We start from the raw sequence: 14,893 nt of genomic DNA, 5'->3' as shown, positions 1-14,893 counted from the left end.
CATGTGCGTTGACTAGTTCTCTGTGTTCGGATGCACGGATGTTAATGCGTTTGCCAGGGTACTGCTCTAACAAGATCCAGTGGAAAGAAGAGTAAACAGAAATGATGAACCTACCCCATCTCAGTCACCTGTATTGTGGGACTTTACACGTGCCTGACCGCTCTACATTTCATTTTTCGGATATGAAGACTGTAGTTGGCAAAAGGAAGTCTGAATGGATACCTCTAATCTTGTCCTGACAAATAATATTTGGAAAGTTAGAGATTCTTTTCCCGCTTTGAATTCATTCTCACATTGTCTTTTCCGTCCGACTTAGCATCTTTTATTTGTCTTCATAAACCGGTGGGCTTATGGCTCAGGTTGGTTTAGCTTCTCCTCAAACTCGCTTTTATGGTCATAGAGTTGATTGGACCTTGTGCAAAAAGACAACAAACTCATGCTCCAAGAGTCCGAGGAGCATTTTGTTCCTTTCCTTACTCTAGAGGTGCACACGGAGTTGCCTTTATTCCTCACCGTCCCAGGAAATGCCCGTCTTCATGACGAGGCTGAGTCGGACCTGTGGACCCGTGAGGTTTGGAGTCGGTCAGCACTTCCAGAGCCACTGTGTCCCTGCCAGGCCGGCCACTGCCTTCTCACGTCTCTTTAATCTGCGAAAGTGGAAACCATTAGCACCGATTTGCCTAATGAAGTGCCAAGCCAGCCACATCGTCCTTTATAAAAAGAGAAATCCAAACGCTGGAAGATCTTCGCTTTTCGACTTTTACTTCTCTTTTTGCCAGAATTTGCCACTGAGATTTCCAGCCAGCATCTTAAATCGTATGTGAAATTATGTAAGTAATCAGATAACCAGATCACAAATGGGAATCCTATGGGAGCCAGGAAGGAATAATGGATCTGAAAATTTTAAGTTATACAATATCAGTATTCCTGAAGTACTTAAAATAACAAAAGGTGTAATTATATTACTCTGGAAGGGATACATTATACTATGCTTTATAACCTCACGTAATAAAATAAGTCCTGGCCCCCCTCTTGGGCAGGTGGCTACTGACTTCCTCGTGGTGAACATACTTACCCTGGTTAACAGCCCAGCTCCCACGTGACAGCCTTGTTTATCAAATGTTTATTTAGTGAGCCTTGGTTATGTGCGAAGCACTATAGTCCCAGGAGGTTCTCTGGGGCTGCCTCTTTCCTTGGCCAGTTTCTTTAGTTTCCTCAGGGGAGCCACACAGACACATGGTCTTTAACATAGCTGGCCTGTGCGGGGGCCTCTGGGCGTCTGCATATTGAAGGAGGACTGTCTTCTGTTTATTAGATGGTGGTTTGAAGAGACAGAGGCCGTCGTGCATCCGGAGTGGGGGAGCCCTGTCGTGTCAGCCAGTCACGTGTCAGGTGTTTCCGAGACCGAGCTCATGGCCCGGCAGACTGTATTATTTTAATGACTTCATGAATGTGCTACTAAGCGATTACTAAATCGGATGATAAAGCAAGAGCAATATTCCCTGTCATCCGGCGGGCCGACCCTCGGTGGTTACCGCGGACGGGAGTCTGCACACTGAACAGCAGACGCGCTCGCTTCAAACTCAGTGCACAGGTGTCTGTCTTCTAGTTTCGTTGTTTGTTTTACTGAGATAAAAGCTGAGCTCAGGAAGACGAAGTGTTGGAGAAATACAGCAATGAACAATATTATGATTATATTCAAAGAGAGTGTTAAAGAAAGATAATAAGATTGGCAAAATTCATAAACAGAATGTAACGGCAACGGGGAGTAAAGAACTTTACAGGTCCTGGTCTGGATTGCTGGACTGCGTTTTATCTCTTTCTGTTCTTCACTCTTTCTGTCCGCCACATGCCCACCTCCATTTGCTCAGCTTGGGCAGGTAGACGTGCTTTACCAGTTACAGAAAAGGGCTAGACTTTGGATGACAAAGTCTCCATACTTGGGCAGGAAAGGGGAAGATATAATAATATTGGTTGCCCTGTTATGCAGTTCATCTGTATAAGCCATTGAAAATATAATCTCAAAATAATTGATATCAAGCTTTTATAAAAAAGGCAGAGTGAAAGAAGTAATATTTATTAAACATCTTGAAGGCTGTACAGCCATATCACTGATCTTCATACTTTAAATCACAGCCTTAGATCAAGCTGGACTGTAGCCCCCAAGCCGATCGCAGAGTGGCCTTCAGGACACCGTTTAATGTTACTGCCTGAGCTCTTATCGAAGAACCCTGCATGCGAGCAACCGTCTCGGATCATGAGTTCACCTGCTATAAAAATGTTATGGACTCTGTTCTCTATATCCTTTCTTGTCTTTAGAAAATCAGAGATGTCTAGACAAGAAAGAAAGGGGCCAAGGAACCCAGGCTTCCTAGAGGAACTTCTTGTCTCCTGTCTGTTAAAGAATTACATAAATAATCATCTTACTTTTCACTTTTGTTGCTAAAAAGATCAGTAAAATTTGAAACCGCACTGTAACGATTATGTTGATCTTTTTATCTGCATTTATAAAGTCTTCTATTCCCTGGTTTCGATTTTTCTTCTCTAATTTGTCTATTTTCTTGAAAACATTTAAATAATATAGTCAATGAAGTAGGCAGTGAAGATATCTTCATTATCTTATATACATATATAGATATATACATATATAGACATGTATATATGTTGCTTAAGTGACTTGTCTAAGATTTCACTTTGAAGCTGACTTAACATGGCCATTTTCACGCAAAGTCATGTCCCTTCATATGAAGCCACGTGGAGCCAAGGGTCCTCAGCGGGAGTGGGAAGGGGTGGGAGGGGAGTGATATTGGTCTCTTTGAGACATTTGGCAATGTTGGGAAATAATTTCGGTTGTCACGACCTGGGGGCAGGGGGTGGTACAGGCATCTAACGGGTAAAGGCTGGGGTTGCCGCTAAACATCCCACAGCATGTGGGCTGGACCCCTCTCACCCCAACCGGGAGGAATTATCCAGCTCGAAATGAGAGACCCCACAGTGAGACGCACGCTCGTTAGTAGTATTTTAAAAATGCTTTTGTGTCAGTTGCCATGCCTGCCTTCTCTTCTGTAAATTTTACTTTTATGTCAGCAGTCTATACTTTATTAATATTTTTTAATGTACTAATCCTTTTATTAAACCGACCGCGTTTTTCACTTTTTAAAAATTCTACTTTTATCATTTCTTTTCTGTACTATGTTTCTTTTCTTAACTCCCATAATGTATATTTCCTTACAGTTTGCTTTATACATAGTCTAAGAAGAAAATGAATTTGTAATAGAGGAATAGAAAGCATTTTGGCTCCTGACGTTGAGAATAAGATGCTTGGTGATGGGAAGAGCATCAGGCCCAACTTGTTCTGTGATTCGCTGGGTGTCTGAGATGCCGCTTCTCCAGTGCTCTCGGGCCCTGATTGTGATCTTCCCATTAAGCTCATCTCCCTCAGTGTTTAACCTGCACAGAAGTGCTTTTGCTTGTTTCCCCTACAGAGAACATAGACCATTGAAAACGACTTCCAGTCTCATTCATTTTTTTCTCATAGGAAGTTATCTTCTTGACAGAGGAAGTATAGACCTTTAGGAAAAAGAATGCCTTCCTCTCTGCTCTCTACTAAAAGGAGGAAAGCATATTCCGTGTTGAAAGTGTAACATAGATAGGTTTTAGGCAGAAGATGATAGATAGAGACTCTGGTAAGGGAAAATTATTTTTTAAAGGTGCTGGTTCGATGAGAACACAGAATAAGGAGATCCATCTTTAGAATGGTTATCTGGAAAGTGCTCTTTGCAAAGGAGTTTTTAAGCTGAGAGCTGAGAGTCGAGCAGCAGTTGTAGGCCTTCTACTGACGGTTGTCAGGAAACGCATTTCAGAGGATGAAAGAGAAGGCCTTGAGGTGAGAAAGCCCTTGGTGACAGTATGGAACGGAACTGTTTTGACTGGAGCTGACTGAAGAAGCAACAGGAGACCGTAAGAAGAGGTCGAGAGTCTAGAAAGGGCCCGATGAAACAGATGTCATGCAGAGAGGGTCCTTATCCTGAAAGCAACTGTGAAAGCGTCGTACATGGTAACAGTAGGAGGCTTTTGAAAAGATCGCTCAGAGAATAATGGCCTGAGAGAGGTACAGGAGTGGACGTGGGGAGACAGCCAGCGGTGGCTGCAGCCCACGTGAGAGACAACAGCGGTTTGTTCTGGGGAAGTGGGGGTAGAGATGGTGACATGAGCCAAGTTGGAGAATTGATTGGACAGAACTGGGTGGTGGATTATTGCGGTGGCAAAGGAGAGAAAAATCTCAGCCATAACTTCGGAATGTCCCAGTTAAGCGACCAATTGGATGATGGTGCCCCTTGTTGAGATGACACAGACTAGAGAGGGATTTGTTCGAGAAGTCAGCTGGTCAGTTTGGATGTCTTTTGTCATGTGCCTATTTCTCTTTTTCGTGTTTTTTCTTCTTTTAGATGTCAAAGTGGATATTTCAAATAGAAAGTTGAAAGTGTGAGTCTGAAGTTTAAATGAGGCACTTGGACTACAGATTAGGTTTGGGGTCCTTGACATAATAGATTCTGTTAAAATAGACAAAGTTATCTAAAGAAAGTTTCCAGAAGAGTGATGACAGCTCAGAATGGAGCCTGGAGGAACTTTAATACTTAGGTGTCAAAGAGAGGATGAGAAGGAGAGAGAGAATCAGGGTAACCAGAAAAGTGTGTGTTAGCACATAAGCCAGTAGTAAGGAGTGATTAAATAGAACATATTCGAATAACATGAGACTTTTTTTTTTTTTAACATTTTATTATTTTATTTTCCCTCTCCCCCTTCACCCTTCCTTCTGGTAACCACTAGTCCATTGTCCATGTCCATGAGTCTCTGTTTCTCCTGTTCATTTGTTACTTTTAGGTTTATATTGCACATATGTGATATCACGTGATTTTCAACCTTTTCTGCCTGGCTTATTTCGCTGAGTATGATTATCTCAAGGTCCATCCATGTTGTCGTAAATGGCAGTATTTCATCTCTTCTTATGGCTGAGTAATATTCCATCATATACATGTACCACAACTTATTTATCCAATCATCTATCGTAGGACACTTGCATTGCTTCCATGTCCTGGCCACTGTGAATAATGCTGCCATGAACATCGGTGTGCAAATATCTTTTCGAATATGAGTTTTGAAGTTTTCGGAGTAAATGCTCATTAGAGGGATTACTGGATCATATGGTAGGTCAATTCTCAGTTTTTTGAGGAACCTCCATTCTGTATTCCGTAGTGGCTATACCAATTTGCAGTCCCACCAGCAGTAACATGAGACTTTATAAGTCTAGTTCTTTAAACAAAGTATTAGATTCTCTGTCTTGGTTGATCAATTTATTTTCTGGTTTTAAAAATAATAATCTTTATTCACTCTACAGGCAATCAATTAGTTGGAAATATGAAGATGGAAGTATAAAAAACTGTACTGGGAAAAACACCAAAAAAAAAAAAAAAAAAAAGGATTGCTGCTTAGTCAGTAATCCAATAAAATGTATTAGTGAAAACTTAGAAACTAAAAGGAAATTATAGGAAGATGTTAATCATAGGTTATCACACAATTTATTCACATTTCTTTGTGGATGGGAAGTTTATATATTTGAAAATGTAAATCCATGTTATCTACGTGTACGCATATTAACTTTTGAACCCACAATTTCTGTTCTCTGGAAATTTTAATCCATAGACCTCTTTGATATCAAACTAGGTGTTCCATATCAATTCTGGCTAATGCTTTGATATGATTTTTTTAAAATATATATGGTTTGACCGGAGCTGAACTTCAAAGAGAAATCAGACTTTTAATGGAAAAGAACTTCTCCTCCTGTTTAGAGGTAAATGTATGAAAGTCCTAGTGTAGTACAGATGAAAAAAAAAATCTCTCAAAGTGCCAGAAGATCAGATAGAGGAGCAAACATCCTGGATTTTCTGAGGTGTAAATCCCAGCCAGCATCCAGGAGAATGATGTTTCTTTACCCACATCATCTGAAAATGTTCCATCCTGGTTTGGGAAGAAAGTCTCAAGGCAGGGTTTTTCTGAGTTTGCTCTTGTGTTCTGGTTTCTGATTCTCCTGAAAAGATTTGAGAACAGAAGCTCAATCATTTGGAAGTCCGCTTTGCAGTTTCATACTCAAAAAGTTTTATAAACCCAGTGAAATAAGATTGGACAATGAGTAGAAAGTAAGATTTTAGGAAATGTTTATCAGCGTTCCACTCATTTTCCCAAATTCATATAGTGGTTACTTCTGAACTTTGAATGATTTTGTCTGATTCTTATTTACAAAGATAATGTTTTTGTCCCTCAGTGAAAACTAAAAATGTTTTAATGATATTATTTCCTGGACATCAGAGCAAAATAAAACATCTCACTATTTAGGCAAAGAATGCTGAGACATCAGAGTATAAAGAATCAATTTTGCTTCCCCAACCAAAACTATATGTAAAATTAAAAATAATAACATCTTGTAGGTCAATCAAATAGTTATTCTTTTTTTCTGTCAGGCAGGCAGAATGATCAGATAAATTATCAATTCAATCATCTTGATATACAAGAATTATTTCCATTTTTAAAAATTCCTCTTAGGTGAGTATTTGAAATAGTTTAATATATGATCATAAAATCCCCCCAGTTCATTCTCATGGAGTTTTAATAAGTGTGTTTGATTTTGACTTAACAGCATAGCTCTACCCTCAAAACAATATAGGCTCTTGATACCACGATTGTTCTTTAAGCACGTGATGAATCCACATTTATTATGGCAGGTACTGGACATAATAGGACAAAGCTTAGAATAAAACTGCCTATATATACCTAAAGGGTCTCTGCCTATTTCATTACTTAAGACTAGAAAGCAATTGAAAAAATATAACTATGGTGAAAATTATATGGAATATATGGAGATGTATTTTATTCTAATAATAATAATGATGATGATGATGATGATGATGATATGAGTAGTTTATGTTGGTCGTCTAACTTATATTCTCAAGTGCTGTTTTCTTTCTATCAAGAGACCCAAATTAGAATGGTTTGACTTCCTTTTATACTGCCCACTACAGAAACTAGCAAAATTCACTGTGTTAGAAACACCAAGGAGATTAGGTCATTGAAGCACTGCGGTGCTATGAGTCAAGGCTCTAAGTTTGTTATCTAGTTCACACATGCCTCAGAATTTTTCTTTGATGGAAGTGTGACCCTGCCTCTCCGTGATCATCCCATGGAGTAAATGCTTTAACCTCTGTGCACAGGTATATTCACTCTCCAGGGCAGACCTTGAACTAAAACAGCCACACCCAACATCAGTGGCATCGTTTCTTCTAGTGTAGCCATGGCTCTAAAGAAATTTTAATAATATTTGAGAAAAAAGTCTTTATTCTCAGGGTTTCTTAGGTACTTTGGAAAAATCTGAATATTTTTGGAATAAAATCCTTTCTTTGTATATATACACATTTATTATAATTTTTTCATTGGAATACCTTGAAATTTAAAAAATAATTGTATTTTAAATCATAGGAAAACTATAAGATTGAAAGACAATAAAAGAGTTATATGAAAATCAACTTCGGTCATTCTTTGATCAGAACTGTATTCTTTTTCTATAAGAGAACAATTAGGGACTGATTATATGGAAGCCAAAGCATTGAATGAAAGGGCATAACAGACCATTGCTTTTGAAGAATAAAGTACAAATATGCTTGGGACACTGCCAACCTCCCTCTTGAAAACAAAGTTAGTGATGCCAAATAAATGTGTAACTTTCTCCCGTGATGATTTCTTTATGGGGAAAGGACCCAACAGCATGGATGTTTAAAATGGGCTCTCCCACTTGACTGTTTTGTTTATAATGTGATAGACTATACATCTCTAAACTTAATGGCTTCTGAATCGAAACAACAAAGGCAGATCTATAAAAAGAAAGTCTGCAGAAACCAAAGACACTGCGTTAACAAGATATTATCTTACCGCTCCTTAGGAAATGTGCACCGTATCGACATCGTGGAGAAGAGTGAAAAGTGAAAGAACATTGAAACAAAAATGAACCAAACTGCATTTACCTCTTTCCCAGCCCCCAGAGATGATAACTAAAAAATCACATTACTTACAAACATCTGGCCCTGAAATACTTCACAGGCACCTGGGGTAGCAAAGATGTGGTGTCGGGTTTTTGTCTTCAGTCAATTCATTAAGCTGCACGGAGCCCAGAATATCAGATCACATTAGTCTCATAAACTTGCCACCAGTGTTTAGCAATAAGTATATTGGGATAGAGAAGCTCTGTTTTTCTTTTCTGCTAAAAAACAAAGCATTTTCCTTTTAGCGTTAGTCTTTGTTCTTTAGGAGGACCAAGAAATGGGTTCTGTTTTTCAAGCTCTGTTTTAAGTAGGATTTAAAAACGTAATAAAATGTGGTGCTTTACTTTTTAATAATAAATTTGCTGATGTAAGTCAGAAGGAAATTAAGAGAATTGAAACTTATATTTAGCCCAGACACAGAGAATGCTTTGGCAAGAGAGTACAGATTAAGAATTCTTGTTTGAGAAAATGAACTAACAACCCATTCCTGACTACAGAGATAATTACCTCATTATTTGTAGAAAGTATATAAAAGCAAAACAAACAAACAAACAAACAAAAACAAAAAGAGAGAGAGAAATACTTTTTTTTTTTTCCAACTTGTAGTACCATATCTGGCTTATGTGGCCCATGTCTTTAGAATCCTAAACCTAATGCTGTCAATATAATGCTTGATTTGATATGAACAATTTGAATCTGAGCATGTATTCTCCAGCTCTGTGAATATGAGGATACAATTTGTTAGAAAGTAAATGACTTACTTCATAAGTAAATGGCTTATCTGACCAACTCTTAAAGCATGTGTTTCCTAAAGGTTAGCAGTGGACACCCCAGGATTAAACCACTGATTGCTTCAGCCGTACCTGTTCGGATAAAGACTGTGTGGGAAGTGCCCTAGCCCAGAGAGGTATGGCATGCTGGTATAGACCAGCCAGTAAAATTATTTTCGGTCAATTCCAATTTCTAAATGGAACTGAGACTGTTTGTATTCTCATGTAATGGCATCCGGTATACATGTATTGTGTTGCCACAAGGATATTTTAATTCGGCAGTCTATTGCCCTAATATAGTGAGATGGTACTTGAACTTAACAGTCTTTATGAGCAGTTCAGTGAAATACGGGATGATGCCATGAGAGTTGCCTCCTCAGAGGAAGAAAGGCAAAGAATTAAGAACATAGTCACCCACGTGACAAAGACAGTCTCATTGCTAAATCCAGCTAAATTCTAAAGCCGAATTCAGTTTTTGGAATTTCTGAGACTTATGTGAGCTGTTACAACTGGGGATATTCCTCAGTAGATGAAAACTAGGTTGCTACATGTCATGATGGACCCTGCCAAAAAACAAGATGCTCAGGGACTAGACAGTCACTTTCCTCATCCAGACTCTAAAGCTTGGCCAGTGGCCTTGCTATGTCGTCCGGCAAATGAGCCTTAAATCACTGGAAAACAAAGAGCAGCCTCAAGTGAGATGCTTATTTATGGAAATTCCCATGTGAATTTACAGGAAGAGTATTGTGGGCTATGTACGTGCCCACGGAGTGTGCGGAGCCGAGGGCCTGGGGAGCAGGAATGCCGGCGCAGGTGCTCAGTCAGCTCCCAAGGCCAGTTACTTGATTTCTTTGACGAGTAGGCTTTTGGGGGCTCCTCATAGGCTGAGCGAGTGCAGTCATAGTTGCACCTGATGAAATGGCTGGAGCGATAAGAAGCTGAATCCAATGGCAACAGGAAAAAAATCTCTTAGGAATGGCTGGCTGTAGTGAAATCACAAAAGGACAAAAGCCTGCTGACCGCTATGAGGAAGCTACAGCCGCTAGTTAACGAGGATTGACTCCTACCTTTTGTGCTCTTGGATTTACTGCAGCAGAAGCAACTTGGAAGAACGCAGTGAGAAGTTTGGCACAGTGTATTCTCTAGTATGTAACCCATCTGGACATAATGCTTCTGGTCAAGGCGGGCATGTGACTGCTAGTAACTTGCAGAATCGGCAGGGAACACCGCCCAACCACACCTCACCTATCACCTATCCCCTTTAAGCTATGTGGGCCATCCAAATACTCGTTAGTCGGAACATCTGCTAAATAATTTTTAAGGATTGGCTTAGTCGAGTAACACGTGTCCTCACTTTGACTATGGGAGGACTCTATGGGACAGTTCTCTAGGATCAGAAGATGGCAGTATAAGGGGAGAATGCAGATCAATAGCTGTATATCTTTACCTACCTACAGTTTTTTCCTTTCATGTTTCCTGACCGGATGTTTCCTTTCATTTTTCCTGACACGGGGTAAATTATTTTCTTGTGTAAACGAAAGGCCATATGAATAGCATTACATGTGACAGTGAGCTTGGCTCAAGGCACTTTGGGTTAGGTCTGAACTTCCTTCCACCTCAGATAGCCAAATTAGTGCTGACGGTGCTGTGGTCCCTCCTGTGAGCCTTGTCTCTCTTTGCCTGTCGAATCCTATGGAATGCTTCTGGAGTGTGGGATAATAAGGAACATGAACAAGATTGCTGTTATTATTACATCCGAGCGGGTCACCCCAACTATGGAGGGAAGGGTATAGGTCAAAACAGGCCATAAATACAAATGGGGCTGGAAATATGGCTGATGGAAGGGACCTTCATCGGTGGGCTTGACAGCATCATACTGTTTCCGTAAAGGACCACAGGCAAGAGAATGACACCCTTGCTGAGATCTGGTGCTGATGAATTGGCCACACTGGGGGAAATCTCCAGAGCTCTTTGCTCTGGAGAATGGAAATTGGACTCCTGGTGCTTTATAGGCTCCAAACAAATACTTAATCTGGACAATTTAATAAAAAGAAGTGGCATAGCACCCACTAATGATTCAGTTTACGAGGAGCTGGCCACCTAAATGAATGAATGTAGTACCTGATAAATGAGTGACGGTTAGATTTCCAGATGATTTTTAAAGGACAACGGAAGCCAGATATCTAAAATAATATCTAAAATAATATCTTTGAAAAAACATTTACTTTTTTAAACTTATTTTTAGTGATATATAATTGACATACAATATTATATTTCAAGTGTAAAACATAATAATTCTATATTTGTATATATTGTAAAATGATCACCACAATAACATCCACATAGTTATAGAATTTGTTTTCTTTTTGTGATGAGATCTTTCAAGATTTTCTTTCTTAGCGACTTTCAAATATACAGTACAGTATTATTAACTACAGTCACCATGCTATACAGTACATCCCCATGACATTTATAACTGGAAATTTGAACCTTTTGACTCCTTTTGTCCATTGAGCCCACCCTGAAACTGTTCTCTGTCTATGAGCTTGTTTTTTTTTGTTGTTTTTGTTGTTCTTTTTGTTTATTTTGTCTTTAGAGTCCACATATAAGTGAGCGTGTGGCGTTTGTCTTTCTCTGTCTGACTTATTTCAATTAGCATAATGCCCTGAAGTTCCATCCATGTTGTCACGAATGGCAAGGTTTCATTCCTTTTTTTATGGCTAATATCCCATTGTATGTGTGTGTATATGTATATATTTATGCACACATATCACATTTTCTTCATCCATTTATCCATCTGTAGACTCTTAGGTTGTCTCCATATCTAGGCTATTATAAATAATGCTGTAATGAACACAGGGTACGTGTTTCAAGTTACTGTTTTCATTTTCTTTACATAACTATCCAGAAATAGAAAATCTGGATCATATGGTTATTCTGTTTTTAGTTTTTTGAGGAACCTCCATACTCGTTTTCATAGTGGCTGTACTAGTTTACATTCCCACCAACAGTGTCCAAATGTTCCCTTTCCTCTACATCCTCACCAGCCTTTATCTGGTGCTTTTGTTAGCAGCCACTCTAACAGGTGTGAGATGATGTCTCACTTAGGTTTTGATTTGCATTTCCCCTATGGTTAGTGATGTTGAGTCCCTTTTCATGTATCTGTTGGCTATTCGTATGCCTTCTTTGGAAAAAAATGTGTATTCAGGTCCTCTGCCCATTGTTTAATCGGGGTTGTTTGTTTGTTTTTGCTATTGAGTTGTGTTCCTTATACATTTTGGATATTAATCCCTTATTGGATATCTGATTTGCAAATATTTTCTCCCCTTTGATAGGTTGCCTTTTCATTTTGTTGATGGGTTCCTTTGCTATACAGAAGCTAAAAATATTACTTTTAATCGTAATGCAGAAAACAAGTTTTAAAAGAACAAAGATGATATGTAGACATTTTTAGATAAAAGTGGAGATTTCACTACCAACTGATCTTTAGTAAATGAACTTTAGAAATAGGTCCTTCAGGAAGAAGGAAAATTGCCTCAGGTCTAAGAAGGAATGATGAGCGATGAAATTGGCAAAAGTTTAGAAACACCTGGGAAAACATTGTATAATGTAAAAAATAATAAAAATGTCTAATTTGAAGGGCAAAGACATTTTAAAACTATAAACTTCCACAATCATAATATGTAATTTGGAAAGGATTGATCACATTTTACTGTTCTAAGACTCATATTGTTAAGAAAGGTATATTTATGAATAATGTTGTGTTGATTATGTAACTTAAAATTTAAAAACAACCTTTAAAAGAATCAAAATAGAGATTATAAGTTTCAAAAAAACAAAGTAAGAAATGTAAAAAAAAAGTAGTGAAAGTAGAAAGAAAATTGAACTAAAATTATTATAAGGTGTGAATAGGAGTGAATGTGTTTATACATTTTATTTTGATGTCTGGTTGAAATTTTCTATATAGAATGCATTCCTTGTATAGTAAGCATATATAAATCTCTTAAAATAGTTGAGAACTTAATTGTTCAAGGTAGTGAACTTTGCTTTAGGGACTTAAGATTTTAAGTAGATTTGTCATATTTTCACCTAATTTTAAACATGATTAAAACTTATCAAATATGTCAGTCGACAATTTTAAGAGTGTTTTTTAAACTGAAAAGGTTTCTTTACATTTAAAGTTTGAGCCCTGTAGAAAAGAAGTCTTGCTAAAAAGTCTTAGAATGGATATCTATTCAATTAGTTCTAATATCTTCAGTTCATATACATCAATCTTTTGTTTCTTTTATGAGTAAAGGACAAACAACATTGTAAACATTTTTGTTTCTGTTTTTATTTATATTTTAGACTGGAGTGAATCAAGATATTATTTATGGAATGGAACCTGGTGAGTTTCTATTTTTTTTTCTAACTATATTTTCTGTTTCTATTTTTAACTCTATTTTAACCTATTATATCCTCAAATCCTTTGCTTAGACTAGGCAAGTCTGTTCACAACTGCTGACTAGCAACTGACTTACTTTTTGCAATGTGAGTTTTCCCTAAAAGAAAGCAGTGTCGATGACCTCATTTCTGCGTCATTAGAGAATTTCTTCTTCAGTCCTGCTGATTGGTTTTGCTTGTTACCGGTGGCATTTCCTGTGATCTGGAATGTGTAGCACTGGGGGTTAGCACTGTACAACACTGTTCTAAGGTGGCTATCTGGCTTTAGTATGGTGAGCCTCTTTTCATGTCAATGAAAAGGAAATCATATCAATGAACTAGCACAGAGATCGATGTGCTGTTCTGTTATAGTCTATCCACCTCATATTTTGAAATGGTTTTATATTTTGACATTGGTTGTCCCTGTACTGTTGGAATGAGTATTCCCTGTATCTCAGTCTTACATTAACTAAATAGTCACAGTGTGTTGTATGTGACCATGCTTACATTAATCACTGAGGTTTCTAAGAAAGATAATCTTGAAAAGACATAAATCTGATTAGTAAGGTGACAAACATAAATCAGTAGTTGATTGACACTGTGATGATTAAAAAGTAGGTCTTAAAAGTATGTCTTATCCTACTGTAATGAAGATATTGGGTCCATCCATGATGTATTAATATCTAAAATAAACAGAAAGGTAGATTGTACTCAGGTAGGATTTACAGAAGAACAATTCTCAAATCTGCCAGTAGTTCCCCTTTAGTTCGGGCCTTACTTCCTCTGAGATATGCTCCTGACATGAACTTTTCCTGGTAGCTTCTCCAGCCTTTACGGCAGCCAGCTGGCCCCTCATCTAAGCCCTCGTTTTGCTCTCAGCATACCCCAAACTTAGAACACACACATTATATTGAAATTACTTGCCTTTATGGGCCACTGTCACCAGGTCATTGGTTGTTAAGGGCATGAACCTCACCGTTTCAACAGGGTATACCCTAGCGTAATGCCTGAGATGGGCATAGGTGCTTGACACACATTCCAAAATAAACTAATGCAATGTGTGACAGCGACTCGAAGAGCATATTTGAGTTCACTATATAGAGAAGAAGCTTTTCCACTTGGTGCTCATGAAGACGGTATGGCAGGGGGCCTCAGTGAGCCAGGTAGGCCATTGTGCCTGGAGTGCTGACTGTGGCTTCACGAAGAAGGTGGTGAAAGCGTCGGCTAATTTAAAATGCTTAAATTGTACTCTGTATTTATTTACTGCGGAGCCATTGAAGGAGTTAAGATAAGAGATAACCTATTCATCTTGGTATTTCAGTTAGTAATAAAGTGGATTTTTGTAGAAGAACATTTTTCCATGACCTTGACCAGATTGTTCAGGAATATAGAATAAGGTTTTTTCTGGACTCTCTGGACCACATTTGGGATGTTGAGCTTCTGTAAATTTCTTCTTATTTAATGTAGTATGTAACTTTTTGTTGTCATATGATCACTGATATCGAAAAGAAAATGTGCCATTTTCAGGAAATTCTACTTTAGAAAAAAAAGAGTACATATGTTGATAAATTATTTTATAAAATAATAAAATATAAAATATTTCATGAGCAC

This window comes from Pteropus medius, unplaced genomic scaffold (assembly GCF_902729225.1).
Source record: "Pteropus medius unplaced genomic scaffold, Ma_sr-lr_union100, whole genome shotgun sequence".
NCBI classification, from domain to species: Eukaryota; Metazoa; Chordata; class Mammalia; order Chiroptera; family Pteropodidae; genus Pteropus; species Pteropus medius.
Note: the sequence above shows the minus strand (reverse complement) of the source record.